The sequence below is a fragment of the Sarcophilus harrisii genome, chromosome 3 (assembly GCF_902635505.1).
Source record: "Sarcophilus harrisii chromosome 3, mSarHar1.11, whole genome shotgun sequence".
In the NCBI taxonomy this organism is placed as follows: Eukaryota; Metazoa; Chordata; class Mammalia; order Dasyuromorphia; family Dasyuridae; genus Sarcophilus; species Sarcophilus harrisii.
Window position 1 is genome coordinate 72,714,553 of NC_045428.1, and position 14,987 is coordinate 72,729,539.

At 35.2% G+C, this 14,987-nt stretch overlaps 1 long non-coding RNA gene across 1 annotated transcript; it reads right to left on the reverse strand.

Moving 5' to 3' along the window:
* Positions 1 to 5,875: 5,875 nt before the first annotated feature.
* LOC116422234 lies at positions 5,876 to 13,359 on the reverse strand. The gene is made up of 4 exons (XR_004232798.1): positions 12,769 to 13,359; positions 9,346 to 9,390; positions 8,476 to 8,543; positions 5,876 to 6,225 (listed from the first exon to the last, which is right to left on the reverse strand). It is a non-coding gene; the product is annotated as an uncharacterized LOC116422234 (long non-coding RNA).
* Positions 13,360 to 14,987: the final 1,628 nt, after the last annotated feature.

The window sequence follows — 14,987 nt, forward strand, 5'->3', positions numbered from 1 at the left end:
TCAGTATGCCTTTATACTATTAAATATTCTTGAGGGTCTGTCCAAAGAGTTTTTGGCTTATATTTATAGATATTTACCCTATTAGAAATAAAAACCAATTTTGAATTTGTAGACCCTCTGAAAGAGTTTCAGAGATTCCCAGGATCCTCTGGACCACACCTTGAGAACCACTGGTATAAGCTGTTTAAATTCTGTCTTCCAGAATTCTCTCATGATAGTATCCACAAGGACAAATTTGATAAAAGAAATAGCAGAAAACCAAAAACATAATGAACAAAGAGGTGAAATAATGAGAATAGAAGGATGAATATAAGCAGTGCTGCTTATAGTCAACTAGTTCAATTTCACATATAATGTAAATTATATTAACTTTTTCATCTGACTCAGATTATAGCTATGGTAACAATAAATTTTCAGTTAATTTACTATCACACCACAAATAAGAATTAGGGGGAAAAAAACCATTATGAGGCACTCTGTCATACAAGCAGATACGAGACTTATTTGGTAAATCAGTTTATAAAGTACTATCACAATTGTTCAGTTTCTTTCATGATGAAGCTTGAACCTTAAAGAAAACATTTTAAGAAAATATTGATGGCATTCCCAGTAAGTTGGTGATTCCTATTGATAGCCTCTTTTAAATATGATTTTAGAAATCATCTATATACCTCCTTGCTTATAGATTCCCAATTGTATGTTAACATTTTGACTCTTTGCCATAGTTTATATGCTGCAAAACTTGATGCTTAATGCTTTAGTGTAAATTACTAGGTGTCCAAAATAACTTCCAGTAACCGATATTAGTAGGGATTGATTTTAAGTTGCAGTATGGAAGTCATTTTTTTGTATAAACTTTAGTATTTCATCTCTTCCTTTTCCCCTATAAGAATTAGGGCAAAATTTCCAGCCCATTAGCAATAGAGCTAAGAGAAATGAAACCACCTTTATCCTGTTTAGTTTATATCATGAATGATCATGTTTTCTTACTTGTTCTGGAGCTTATCTGCTTAACTTTGAAGATAATCTTGTCCTATTGTGATGAGAGAATGTGTATGGAAGTTCCACAGATCCTTTCAGAGGTTTTAAGATTTCCTCCCTGGAAATCTCTTGGGTGGGCAGGTTAAGATTAAAGGCTTAAAGGTGACACTTGCCCCCAGATACAAAAAGCCCTGTTTCCCTATTTCAGAAATTGTCACTATCAATCCCATTATGATAGTGTATCCTAAAGTCTTCTATCAAAGTGGAGAATAACTAGAATAATCATTAAAATTCCAATACAAATTGTTGGTAGTTGCTATTGCCAAAAAAAAGAAAAAAAGAAAAGAACAAGATCATAAAAGAATAGTACCTGAGGCCCATAAATTCTGATGGTGTTAGGAAAAATCTTTGTTTTAAAGTTATCACCAAGTACACTGCTCTGAGAGATTGCTGTGTTTGGTTTTGGTCCAAAGGATTCCACACGAGCCCTTCAGCCAGCCACACCTGGTTATTAGGATGCTAAACCAGTAGACCAGCCTATGGTCACTTCTGGCACCCAGAATTCCTTAAACACTGACTGACTTCCACTGGTGGGCTTAACTCCTGCTGCATAATCTCCTAGCTTTACAATTCTTATGACCGAGGAGTGTCATCCCTCACCATCGGGGTTGTTCTCTTACTTTCACATGGTTCAGAACCCTCTGACCAAAAATAAGGTGGTACAGAGTGGTACCTGAACGTTCGGGGTGATTAAGAAAAAATTTGCAAAAGTGGGTCCATGGGCATTCCCAAGTAATCTGTTGCTGAACAAGCCCTCTCTTAGAGAGTGGGTGGAAGTCATTCTAAGGCTTTCCCTAGTGCTGCAAGAAGTCCTTTTCAAGAATACTGCAGACAGTCCATCCAGTCAGCATAAAGCTTAACAACACACTAGGGCGGAGTTATGATCAGATGCATCGACTCTTCTGAGATGGATCGGGACCAAATGAAGACACAGGCAAGTAACTCCAGGAACTACAGAAACAGGTATCTGGGAAAAGACTTCTGCAAATATGTGCAGTCATTGAGTAGACATGATAAAAAGGCCAAAGACTACAGACATACTCAGGGCCTCTTGTTTGCCTACATCAAAGTAATTTGGGATTTCTCTTTAAGAATTCCAGGCAGTAACTCACTTTCTGGTAACACACATATCATAAGGAAGAAATATGCTCTAAAATGATGAAACAAGGTCAGATGGTCACATGACCTATATCCTCAAGTAATTGTTTCTGGCACAGTTACAAGAATCAAGTAGAGAAGCCAGTTGCCAAGCTGGGGTTCTCTCCCCCTTGGAGCGTGAAATGTGACACTTACTGTCTCTCCAAGCCACCTCAGCACCTCTCAAAACTGCTTCTGTCCCCAAACTACAGACTTACCAGACTGACTTGATTTTGGTAATCGCTTTAGCAAAACTGTAATACAAAATCCTTGTATTTTCCTTTGGAAACATTAATTTTAAACCTATCTTTGAGATCTCTATAGGAGGATATAGAAAAGTTTTATCAAAATTCCATACTTTTGCATTTTAGTATTGCTACCTTTTACTCTGTTTTAAATTCTTGACCCTATAAATATAATATTATGAATTTATGGTTTTTGTTGTTAAGGTGTATACATAATCGGTCTTTATATGTTTCACCTGGCAGTGTCTTAGAAGTGGAAAAAACGTGGTGACAAAGGCAAAAAAAAAAAAAAGTATTTTTTTCTTAAATGTAAACAAAAATAATGGATAATAATCTGTTTTACATATCAGTTTGCATTCTTTCCATCTAACAAGTTAGATGTTTTTGCACTCTCCCTGCTTTTTATGATGATGACTTTGTGGGCCATGGCAGATTGCATATGTACTAATAAGATTATTTTATATCAGCAAAAATGGTTTATGCATAATAAAATAATGGCCCACATTTTACATGCATGTGTGCTTTAAGGTTTACAGAGCATTTGGTTCCCCACAGCCCTATGTCAGTAGTTAGGGTTATATATCCCTGTTTTATAGACAAAGGACACAAGCCCCAAGGTAAAGTGATTTGGTTGGGATCATAAGACTAATAAATGACAGCTCCAAAATTTGAACATAGGCCTTTGAGTCTCAAGTACAGTATTCATTTCATGCTCCAAAATTTTCAAAGTGATGAAATCAGCTTAAATTCAATCCCTAAGCCAAAAAAAAAAAAAAAAAAAAAAGGCAAAATTTAATTTTAAATTTTTTTTGTTGACAAACTATTGGTCATTGATATGCATTTGGGGTTGCTTTTGCTGAACAGTCTTCTTCGCCAACAAGAATATCACAGGGCACTTGACATCAAAAAGTGCACTAGAATAGTTAATTCAGAATTAATCCTGAGCAAGTAGCTTCACATCCCTAGGCCTCAGTTTTCTTATCTATAAAATGAGATGACTGGACTAGATCAGTGGTGTCAAACACAAATAGAACATATCCCTGCAGACCTCATTGACTTAGAAAATCACAGATTAACATTGTTTTATTTTTATTTATTTTGCTTTCCAGTTATATTTCAGTTCAATTACAAAATACTTTGGAATTTTATAGGCCATTTGCCACTTACAGTTGAACATTTTGACACTTTTAGGGTAGCTGCTCTCTAAAGTCCAGTTCTAAATTGATGATTTTATGAACTGGGTAGTCATTAACAATGCAGGCGCAAGTTGGGAAGACAGGAAGGAAAGGAAGGTGAGAGAAAATTTATATAGCACTTTGCAAGTGCTCACAACTCTGGTGTAGGTAGGTACTGTTATCTCCTTTTTACAATTAAGTTGAGGGGTCATACAATTAGTAGATGTCTAGAAGTCAAATTTGAACTCAGCTCCTCCTGACTCCAAGCCCAGCACTCTATCCACTAGGCCACCTAGCTTGTCAGTGAGTTGCTTAGGAGAGCTATGTATGTGTCTGAAAAGTTTTTGAAATGATGAAAATCAAGTATTTCTATTCTTGGAGTGTTATATATTCAGAAATTGGTTCAAAATCATTTTTAATAAATTTACTCTCCACCATTCTGGAATATCAATGTATATCATGTCAAAAAAGCATGCTATATACTCAACTGCTTAGTTTTTAAAGTGGGATTGGTTTTACCTTTTATTTTAATGAATTTTCTGATAGTGAAGTTGACTTACCCATGTTTCACGAACTTTTGTTTTAAATTTGTGCCATACTATTTCAGGAATTTATATTTAACTTGGTTCCATATTGATTTTATTTTCTTTTGCAGATCTTTGCTCCCCAGAATAATCAAAACTCTCTCTCCAATAAAAACAGCATTACCCCTGGGGCTAACACAATGATAACTATTCTCTCCAGCAGATGTCAGTAGAGTTAAGTTCATAATTTTGTTTCTTCTTGAACTTTGGTTCAATATATATTTTGGTCATCAATTAATGATTGATTAATGAATGGATTTTTGTGTATTTATATGTATGTAATTGCACTTAGAAGAACAGGGATCCGTAGTGATCATCTCTAATCTCCTTTAACCAAACTTAGTTTACTCTCACCATTCTCCCTGGACCTTAAGGCCCCCCCTAAAAAAAAATTGAGAGCATTTTAAAAGAGCTTCTACCCTGCCCACCACCTCTTTCATCCAGACATCTTCCTTCTTCACCCTGGTCTCAGTTGAAGAGGCTGTCCTCCTTGACAAGAGCAATGCTTCTATATGCATCCTTGCTGCAGTCATCCTTATTCCCCCCCAGTCTCTTCCTATATACTGGTTCTTTCCCTGCTGTTTACAAAGAAGTACACTCACATTTTCCCACATCTTTAAAAAAGATGCTCACTATATTTCTCTTCTAATTAAAATCCTGGAGAAAGCCATGCATATTAGATACTTTTATTTCCTTGCTTCTCATTTCTAAATCCTCTTCATTCTTGCCTCCATTCCCATTATTCAACTGAAATTGCTCTTTTCAAAGATACCAAGCCTCTTTTCAAAAGGATTCTTCACCTCTTAATACCCTTCCTTCTCTTTGTGGATACTCCTCACCAGGCTTTTGTGATCCTCTTCTGTCTTGGTTCTTCCTTTTTTTGTTTTTTTGGTTTCTTTTTTGGTTCTCCCTTCTAATCAAACACACACTTTGGGTTATCTGTGGTATCTGCTAGTTGGGGTTTACTCTTGGGTAATCCCACAAAGCTCTGAAGTAGGATTATCATCTCTTCTCCTTTGTTAATTTGCTTGGTGATCTCATGAGCTCCATGGGTTTAATTATCATTTCTATGAAGATTATCTATATATATATATTTATATTTACAGCTACATATACACACATATCCATATTGAATCATTTCCAAGCCAATTCCAATGCTCTTGTGATGGAAAGAGCCATCTGCACCTAGAAAGAGAGCTGTGGGGATTGAGTGCGAATCACTTATAGTGATTTTCACTCTTTTTTTTGTTGTTTGCTTGCATTTTCATTTTTTTTCCTTTTCTGATTTTTCTTGTGCAGCATGATAACTGTGGAAATATGTATAGAATTGCATATGTTTAATATATTGGATAACTTGCCATCTCTGGGACGGAGTGCAAGGAAAGAAGGGGAAAAAAATTTGCAACACAAGGTTTTCCAAAGATGAATATTGAAAATTATCTAAGCATATATTTTGTTAATTTAAAAAAAAAAAAAGAAACTGAATCAATTCCCTGCTAAACAAATTCCAATGGCTTCTTGCCCAAGCTCAAATTAAATGAGTAATCTCCCCTCTTTACTCTGCCAATAGTTCCTTTAAGAACTCAAATCCCATCTACTTCAGGCTGCTTTTCCCTGTCTCTCCACACACATGCCCCCAAACTACAAATGACATCCCTTCCTTAGTCTCTTACCTCTGCTCTCTAGATCTTGTATCTCCCTAATTATTATCTCCCTGATTAGAATGTAAACTCATAGAGGGCAAGGCTGTTGTATTTTAATTTTTGTCTGTCTTTGTATTTTTAAGCACATCATAGTGTCTGGTATATAAATGCTTGCTGGTTTGATTTGAGATAAATTTTAAGATGTAAAGATTTTATTTAGAATGAAACAGGCTTTGATAATGGCAGAGTCTTTCAGACAGCACTGATAGTGCCTCAGTGCTTATATCCACCAGTCCTTTTAGTGGATGCCCTTTATCTGGATTTGGTGACTTGAACTCATCATATCCAGATGCTCTCTTACAATCTCCCCAGGAGGACTTCCAGTTCAGCGAGGATGCTCCTTGAAAAAGACAAGCAGAACAGGAGTTGAGCAGCTCTGCTCTCTCTCATCCCTTATCATTCCACCATCGCCTTAAGCAATCTACCATTTCTTTGAGCTTCCTTTCCCTCCCACTATACAAGCTTTCACTGCCGTGATACTTTTTTAAAGGACTATGATAAACTTTTTGTTTTCCCCTTCTTGGAAACATGTCCTGCCTCTGCTTCACCTGGGAAGGAGGGGAACTTCTTAGCTTCCCTGAGCAGCCACTCCATCATACTCCTGACATTCTCTTACAATTAGGAATTATTTTGTCCTGCTGGGGAGCCCCAACCCTTTATGCTGTCTAGCCACCCACAGCTTCCCTATACCTTAGGCCTAAACCTCCTGGAGGCAGAATCCTTTTGGACAGTGACAAACTAACCTGAACTCATTCCTCAGTGATTAATGTACTCCTATCCCATGGTACCTGGTAGGGATTCTGGACAACTTGCTACTGTTGTTCAAAACCCATTCTCCATCCCTCATCGAACACTTCCTTAATCTCATTTCCTGAAATCATATTTCCCCATTCTACACCCCCCCCCCATTGTATCAAAACTACATTATCTATTGTATTCTCTATAAGTAACAAACTAGCTTTCATCTTAACCCTTTTCCATCATCTTGCACTCACTGAGACCTAATCGGACATCTTTCCCAACCACCTTTTTCAACAATGGTTGCATTACCCTAACATATAATGTCTTGTCTAGATATCACAATAATGACATGATGGGAGATAGTAGCTAGTACTTTGCTTGTAATCCAAATTTACTATGTTTACAGCATTTTCTTAGGTATCAATTTAGCAAAACATGAGTTCAGCTTAGCATTGTACTTGATGAATGTTGCTAGCTTTCTGTGAAACTTATTTCCCCTCTAAGTGCTTATAAATGACCTAGAATTTTGCCACATATCAAAACTCTCTGTTTGAAGACTTCATCTTTTTTCCCTTTCTCAAAACAGTTTTTAGTTTTGTAATACCTTTCTATTCTCCATGATTTTTCAAAGATCATGAAGCAATAACAACCACATCCTTCATCTCATGTGTATGTTGCCTAGGCAACTTAATAGCCTCATTGAGGCCAACTAAGGCCTCCCTTACTTTTTCAACTTATTTTGGGTTTTGATAACCATTTCCTTTCATATTTCCTAATCATCATTCCACTTGATTGAGAAAACAGAAGTAAAATAGAAATTGAATAGCTCTCCCTTCTCTATGTCCTTCATTACTATTATTTCTATAGACTTCCTCATTGGGGATGGGGAGAGCCTAGAATTAGAGTTAGAGGCTACCAGGTTTGCATTTCCTCATCCATAAAGTTAAGGAGTTAAATTAGATAACGTCTAATTTTCTTTCCAATTCTAAACTGGAATTCTAATTTCCAATTCTAAAGCTATGATGCTACAAATTCTTTTTACCATTCTAGTCCTGGTTCTTCATTTGTAAAATTAGAGTGTTGGAAGAGATGATTTCTAAGGTCTCTTCAAGTGCTAAGATTCTAATTCTGTGACTCAAAGGCTATTATTGGAGTGCTAACTATGGTTCAAAGTCAGCAGTTGGAGTTTCTTCTGCTCCAGGATACAACCAAATGGAAAAATTAGAAGGTCAAAGGGATAAGTAGAAGTTTGCTACAGGTTGGATGTTGTACAGGCTTCCTAGAAATGGTTGTTGAACTGTTACCAATATGGGAAACATTTCAACCATATTTAATCAGTGAGAAAATAATGAATCTTCACTTATAGAAAGATTCTTTAAGAAATTTTTTTTTAAATTAATAGGTTATCATGAGTAGAGAAATACTATGTCCTATGCTTTATTGAGGAAAATATGGGTTATAATCTCAGGAAACATGGATCATAGGCCTGCCTCTCCCACGTAGGTCCGTCTTTCCCACCAGCCAGCTACATGATCATTCAATTACCTCAATTTTTCAGTTATAAAATAGGATTGAACTATATGATTTCTGAAGTCCCTTCCATGTTTAAAGCTCAATGATTATGTGATTTAGATCTTGCTTTTTTTATTGGTTCACTAAATGATTCTGGAAAACCTAGATTAATTCAATCTGTTTCCACTAATTCAAGAGTTAAGTAAATTTAGTCATTGCAGTTTAACTATTTTATAGAAGGTAGGAATAAAACATAGTTGGGAAGGTACTAATGCCTATAGCCAATCTACCACAGCAATACCAACTTCAGAGCTGCTTTTACTCTAGTTATACTGACCTTTGGAATGCACTGATCTTTCTAGCTGTGTTCCTTAGAGTATGAGATGGGGAGGAATCCATTTTACCCTTGAATTCAAGTAAGATAAAATTGTTTTTGAAAATGAATTTTTACTGAGCAAATAAAGACAACAAACAAATGATAGAAATGAAACAATAGTTTATAGAATGAATATTCCTTAGTCTAACTTTAAGATATAATCAAATATTGGTTTGGCTAAAACAGCTTATGAGGCACTGAAGTCCACAAATTCTTCCCCTGTATGAGTTGGATATGAGAGAATGAATGCTAAGTAGAGATTCTTAAAACTTTAGCAAAAATAAAATTGTAGTCAAATTATTTCTAGATAGGTCAATTCCTCTATACCTTACTCCATTCCCACTCTATATCCAGTTTTCCCTAATCTATACTAACCATTTTTATCCCATAGCCACTTAACTTCAGCACACCCCCTAAATTCCCTCATTGTGCTTCATAGATTTTAGCCCCCTCAGCAATTCTATAGTTTTATTATACATCTTTGGAGTTAAGAATATGCTTTATTCCAGACCCATTTTTCTTTGCTTCTTGCATCTGCTGAATATATTTATGAGCTGGTTACTAAAGGTAGTTTCATGATATCATAGATTCATGATAGACATAGATTCAAATACTAGCTCTGATTCCCATAAATTACAACTTTGAGCACGACTTAAATTCTGAGTCCCAGTTTTCAAAAGTAAGATAATTCTTGCCCAAACTACTTCTCAAAGCAGTTATGAGGATCATATGAAATACGTCAAACATTCTGTAAACAAAGTGTAACATAGATATGAACTTTTTCCTTTAAATTTCTTCTAATTTTCCATAAAGATAATTCTCTTCACTTACCATTCCAACCTACAATTTGGAAATACTCTTGAGTGATGATGCCATCTAGAAAAAGGGAAAAGAAAAAATATTTCCTTAGACTTTTGGACTGAATCACAATCACATCAAGCTCGGGCTGTATAAAAGATTTCACCTTCTCTTACTCTTTTTCCCACTCCCAAGTTCTTGATTCCTAGCTGAGAGGTGCTTCAGTTTCTCACCTCATTTTCACAGCACTAATAAGGACAGATTCCAAACCCAGAGACTTTGTCAGCTTAAAAGATGAATCTCACCAGAATAATAGATGCTTTCCATATGATGGAGCCAGCCATGACATGTTAGCATACAAAATTTCCAACAAGGGAAGAGGAAAAGCATTCTCATTCACACAGTGGCACTGGGAAAATAGATACCTATGGAACTTGTTTTGCTATTGTTTTTTTACCAACTCAAGAGAAAGAAGCCATAGGAACATTTTATTTGCAAAGTTAACTGTTAAATTTTCCTAATCATTATCTCAGTGGATTTTTCATTTTATGGGGATCTGTTTTCTTTGTGGTATAAATTTTCTTATCCCTTGGTGCCTTTGAATAGGGATCATCTGTTAAGCTCATTGCACACAATTTCTCTAAGGGTGCATATAGTCTTGAGACTCTTCTTCTTAAATATTTCCATAAATAAAATAATCATCTTTAAAAAAATGAACATTTCTCAGTGGGATATTTTCTTCTTCAGTCACTGAAATCAACCACTACTCTGTGGTAACAAAAATATGAGCAGTCAGCCTCTTAAAATAACTCTACCATAACTATAATTGGAGTTGATTGTGAAAATCCACTTGATTCCAAACTTTAACACATGACTGAAAAGATTACATCTGTTTTATATTATTATAAAGCCTATTTTCCTCCCATTTACACATTTGAAAAATGAAGGTATTAGTTTTTTTACTTAGTTTTCAAGATTATGCCGATATAGTAAGTGGTTTGAACCTAGGTTTTATTTCCATAAATAAAACCTCCATGTTTATAGGAGTGCCATATCCTTAAAGCATTTACCATAAGATAATGTACTTGCTAGAAAGACTAGGGACTGATATGAAAGTAAACATACATTTACTTTCACTAAAAGTTTTCTGATTTGTGTGAGCCAATGTACCCTTAAGAGGATATATAACAACTATGGTGAGTTGTTAAATTTCAATTAAAAAATCAAAAGGAGCATTTAGAAGTGGAAGTAACTGTTGGCAGAACTGAGTTGGTCCAACCAATTCTGCATTATCAATTTAAATGAAGTTATTCAAGAAAAGACTAAATTGTTTTTATACCCTTTGATCCATTGATTCCCCCTACTAGATAAATATACCCAAGGAGGTCAAGGCAAAAAAAGTCCAATTCTCTTTTTGTGATAGCAAAGAACTGGAGACAGTGAGTGCCCATCAAGTATAATGAAATCTTGTCATTCATAAAGAATTGGCAAATGTGATGAATTCAGATAAAAACATGGGAAGATCTATATGAATAAAAATGAAATAAGTAGAAACAGGAGAATGCAATAACTACACTATAAATATACATATTCCTTTGAACACTCTGAGAAAGCCAGGCTCCAAGTCACTTTCAATACTTCCTTTAAAAGGAAGGTTGATGAAAAATACCTCTTCTCAGGAAGGAGTGGAAACTTAAAGGTAGAGTATTATATCCATTAAGGTATGGTCATTATTTCAAGTGTTTTTGCTTAACTGTTCTTTATTAAAAGAAAAGGTTAAATCTCCAGGGGTATTGCTTCCAGAAATGACTGCAGTATTAAAACAGTGGCATCTATGAAACATAATATCCTCCAGAATTTAAAAAGAAAATTCTTTTTAAAGTATGGCTAAGTGATAGTTTACAAAATGATACAAAGAATTTTATTCACTATACCTTCCTCTGTATATTCTGAGGTATTAGTAAAAATAACATTTCCATTTTCACAAGAAATGCAAGTGAACATAAGCCCTTCTCATTTCAATTTTTAAAATAATAAACCCATTAGGAAAATGAGCCATAAGGATGATGACAAAAAGTGTATAACCACAATAGAATTATCCCCTTGTCCCCTTATATTCACAATCACTAATTCTTCCTTTCCTGCTTGAAAAAGTGATGTAATTCAAGCAATAACCTTAAGAGCAGAGGGAATGTGTACTTCCAGCTTATCAAGGCTGCTTAAACCAGAAGCAAGTTCACCCAGCTCCCACAAATCCATTAGCATAGCCTTGAAGTTCTTATCAGATCAAATAACATCAAGAAATCCAATGAGAAATTATAATCACTTCTTCCACCCTGATTTCACAAGAGATTGGCCAAAAGTGAAGCCTGAAAGCAATAGGAATGGTACCTGGCACCAACATATAGTAAATAGCCTCCCAGCTATAACTGGGGACTGCCAAGAAAACGTATGAAAAGGATTTGTTTCCTGGGTAGCAAGAGTAAAGAGCTGCTTCAAAGAAAAAAAGTTCTATGATGATCAGGAAGCCCTGGAATATGGGGATAAATGGGAGTAACAAGTATCAACCAGTGCATAGCATAGTGAAGAGGTACAACGCGAACATCCTAAGCCCAAAGACCAAGTTTGCTAGCATCTGTTCCAAGCACTCTGAACCTCAAATATCTAGAGGGACCCAACCCTAAGAGAGTGGATGTCAGCACAAGAATTCAGGTGACCCAGGATGCAAAAGTGTAACAGGGCAGAGCTTGACCTTGGTGCAAAGCAATTCGAGAATGGAATCTGGAGACATGAACTGGCATAAAAAATAATTGCAAATCTAAAACTACCACAAAAAAAAATATACAGATTAGAGACTCAAGGGGGAGAAAAATGTATTTTCATCAAGAAGTATGTGTATGCTAGAAGCAGTGAAGCAAGAGCTAAAGCAAATATACAACTTAAAGAACTCTTAAGGAAAGAGAACAAATAACTTAGGATTGAAAGTGATCATTTATTTAATGGATTCTTTGAAATAAAATAACCCAAACAGAAATTAACGACTTTTCAATATATTTCTCAAGAAATAGTAGATCGAAACCAAGATTGAAAAAAAATAGAAACTATAAGATGATATTAAAAGACAGTTGACCTGGAAAATAAGTCAAGGAGAAAGAATTTAAGAATCATTGATGTCTTGAAAACCATTTAAAAAAAAAAACTGGATGCTATATTTTAAGAAATAAGTGAAAACTGTTCAGATCTATTAAAGTGAATCCACTGAAAGAAACCTCAAAAGAAAAAGTTCCAGGAATGTCATAGCCAAACCCATAGTTCTCCCAGGAGGTCAAAGAAATGCTGTAAGCATCCATTAAGCAATTCAGTTAGCAAAGAATAATGTTTACACAAATGTCAAATTCTATATTAAATGAGAGATCTTGGAGTACAATAACCCAAAAGGCAAAAGAGATAACTTACCTTGAGAAGTCTGATTTAATCCTATAGGGGAAAAGTGGATTTTAAATAGAATACTTTGAAACATGTCTGATAAGACCAGAGCTGAGTAGAAACTTTTGATAATAGAAACAGAAGTCCAAAGAAATTAAGAAAGGTGAGTGTACTTGAGCAATTTGAATAAGCTATATTCTAATTGGGAGAGAAAAATCTAGTCTTCATAAGCTTAATGTCTTCAAATAGTACTGAAGTTCAATAAATAAAGATCCTGAAAGGGGATTTTGCTTTGAGAGTTTGAAGAAGATGGAAAAGAAGCAAGGATAAAAGGAATATATGTACAGAAAGGAAGTGAGTGTAATATACTGTTTCTCATAAATAGGCTATGTGAGAAGAATTATACAAAGGATATAGTGGAGCCAATGGGCTAAGATGAACCTCTTTTTTTGAAATGGACAAAGTTGAATATATACATTTACACAAAGAATCTGGTGTAGAAATAGATCAAATTCAACACAAGTAAAATGAGAGGATGTGGGGGATGAGGTGGCTGCCCCCCACCTACTCCCCCTGCAATTGTTGCATCATCACTGGTCTCACTGGAACCTGAGGCTGACTCTTAAGTTCTGGATCACATGGGGCTCCCTTGCTGGGGAGGAGTCAAGGAAGTTTTTTGCCTCTTAGACAATTGAGGAAGGGCTGAATAAATTTTGATATATGAATGTAATGTAACATTATGGTATAAGAAATTGTAAAATTTCAAAGAATCTTGGATTGTATGAACTGATTGAAAGTGAAATGAGCAGATATAGAACAATTTATACAAGGACAGCAACTTATAAAGAACATTTTGAAAGATTTAATTATCAACTGTATCCAGAGGACCTATGATGAATCATGTTACCCACCACCTGACAAGATGTAATAGACACAAGGTACAGTAAAACATTTATGGCCATGACAATTGTGTGGATTAATTTTAATATATTTTATTGCAGAGAGGATAGGGTTAGTTGGTTAGTTGGGACAAGAAGGTGAGGGTAAGAAGGAAAATTAAGAGTGATACCAAAAAAACATTGAACCTATTTTTTCATGCATAGAAAATAGCCTTTTATTTTCAAAATACATGTAAAGGTAGTTTTAAACATTCACCCTTACAAAACCTTTCTCCCTTTCTCCCCCCCCCCCCCATCCCCTTTCCCTAGAGGAGTAATCCAATATAGGTTAAACATGTGCAATTCTTCTAAACACATTTCTACTTTTATCATGCTGCACAAGGAAAAAAAATCAGAAAAAAAAAAAGTAAGCAAAAATACAATTTGTGTTCCACATTCATTCCCTGTAGTCCTCATTCTGGATACAGATGGCTCTCTCCATCACAAGTCTATTGGAACTGGCCTGAATCATCTCATCATTGAATAAAACCAAGTCTGCCACAGTTGATCATCACATAATCTTGTTGCTGTGTACAGTGTTTTTTTCTACTCACTTCATATAAATCTCTTCAGGATGATCATTTCTTAAATAATATCCCATAATACATATCAAACTTACTCAGCTATTCTGCAACTGAAAGGCAAATACAACAAAATATTTTTGTACATGTGGGTCTTTTTCCTTTTTTTATGATCTCTTTGGGATACAGAACCAGTAGAGACACTGCTGGATCAAAAGGGATGCACAGTTTGATAGCCTTTTGAACATAGTTCCAAATTACTTTCCAGAATGATTGGATCAGTTCACAACTCCACCAACAAGGTGTTTTCCCATGTCCCCTCCATTTATCTTTCCTGTCATGTTTGCTAATCTGATAGGTATGTAATAGTACAGAGTTGTTTTAATTTGCGTTTCTCTAATCAGTGATTTAGAGCATTTTTTTCATATGAATAAGAAATGGCTTTAATTTTGCCTGAAAAATTGTCCTTATTCTTTGACCAGTTATCAATTAAAGAATAGCATGTAGAGAAGTTCAGAAGAAGGCACAAACAGAACAGCTTAACATGTAGAATTAGTTATGTAAAAAATTAAGTGGTTTAAAGTAGATATTTCATTTTTTCATAGGAATCCTATTTTTATGTATGACTGAATACAAAAATACCCTTTGGGTTTTTTTTTTTTAATTCTGGGGTGTTCAAGTTTAGAATTAAAGTATTTTTAAGAACATGACCAGATATTTCAGGAAGAGCCTTATAATCCATTAGCAAGGAGAGAAAGTATCCCCCCCAACTAAGGGTCTGTTAGGTTAA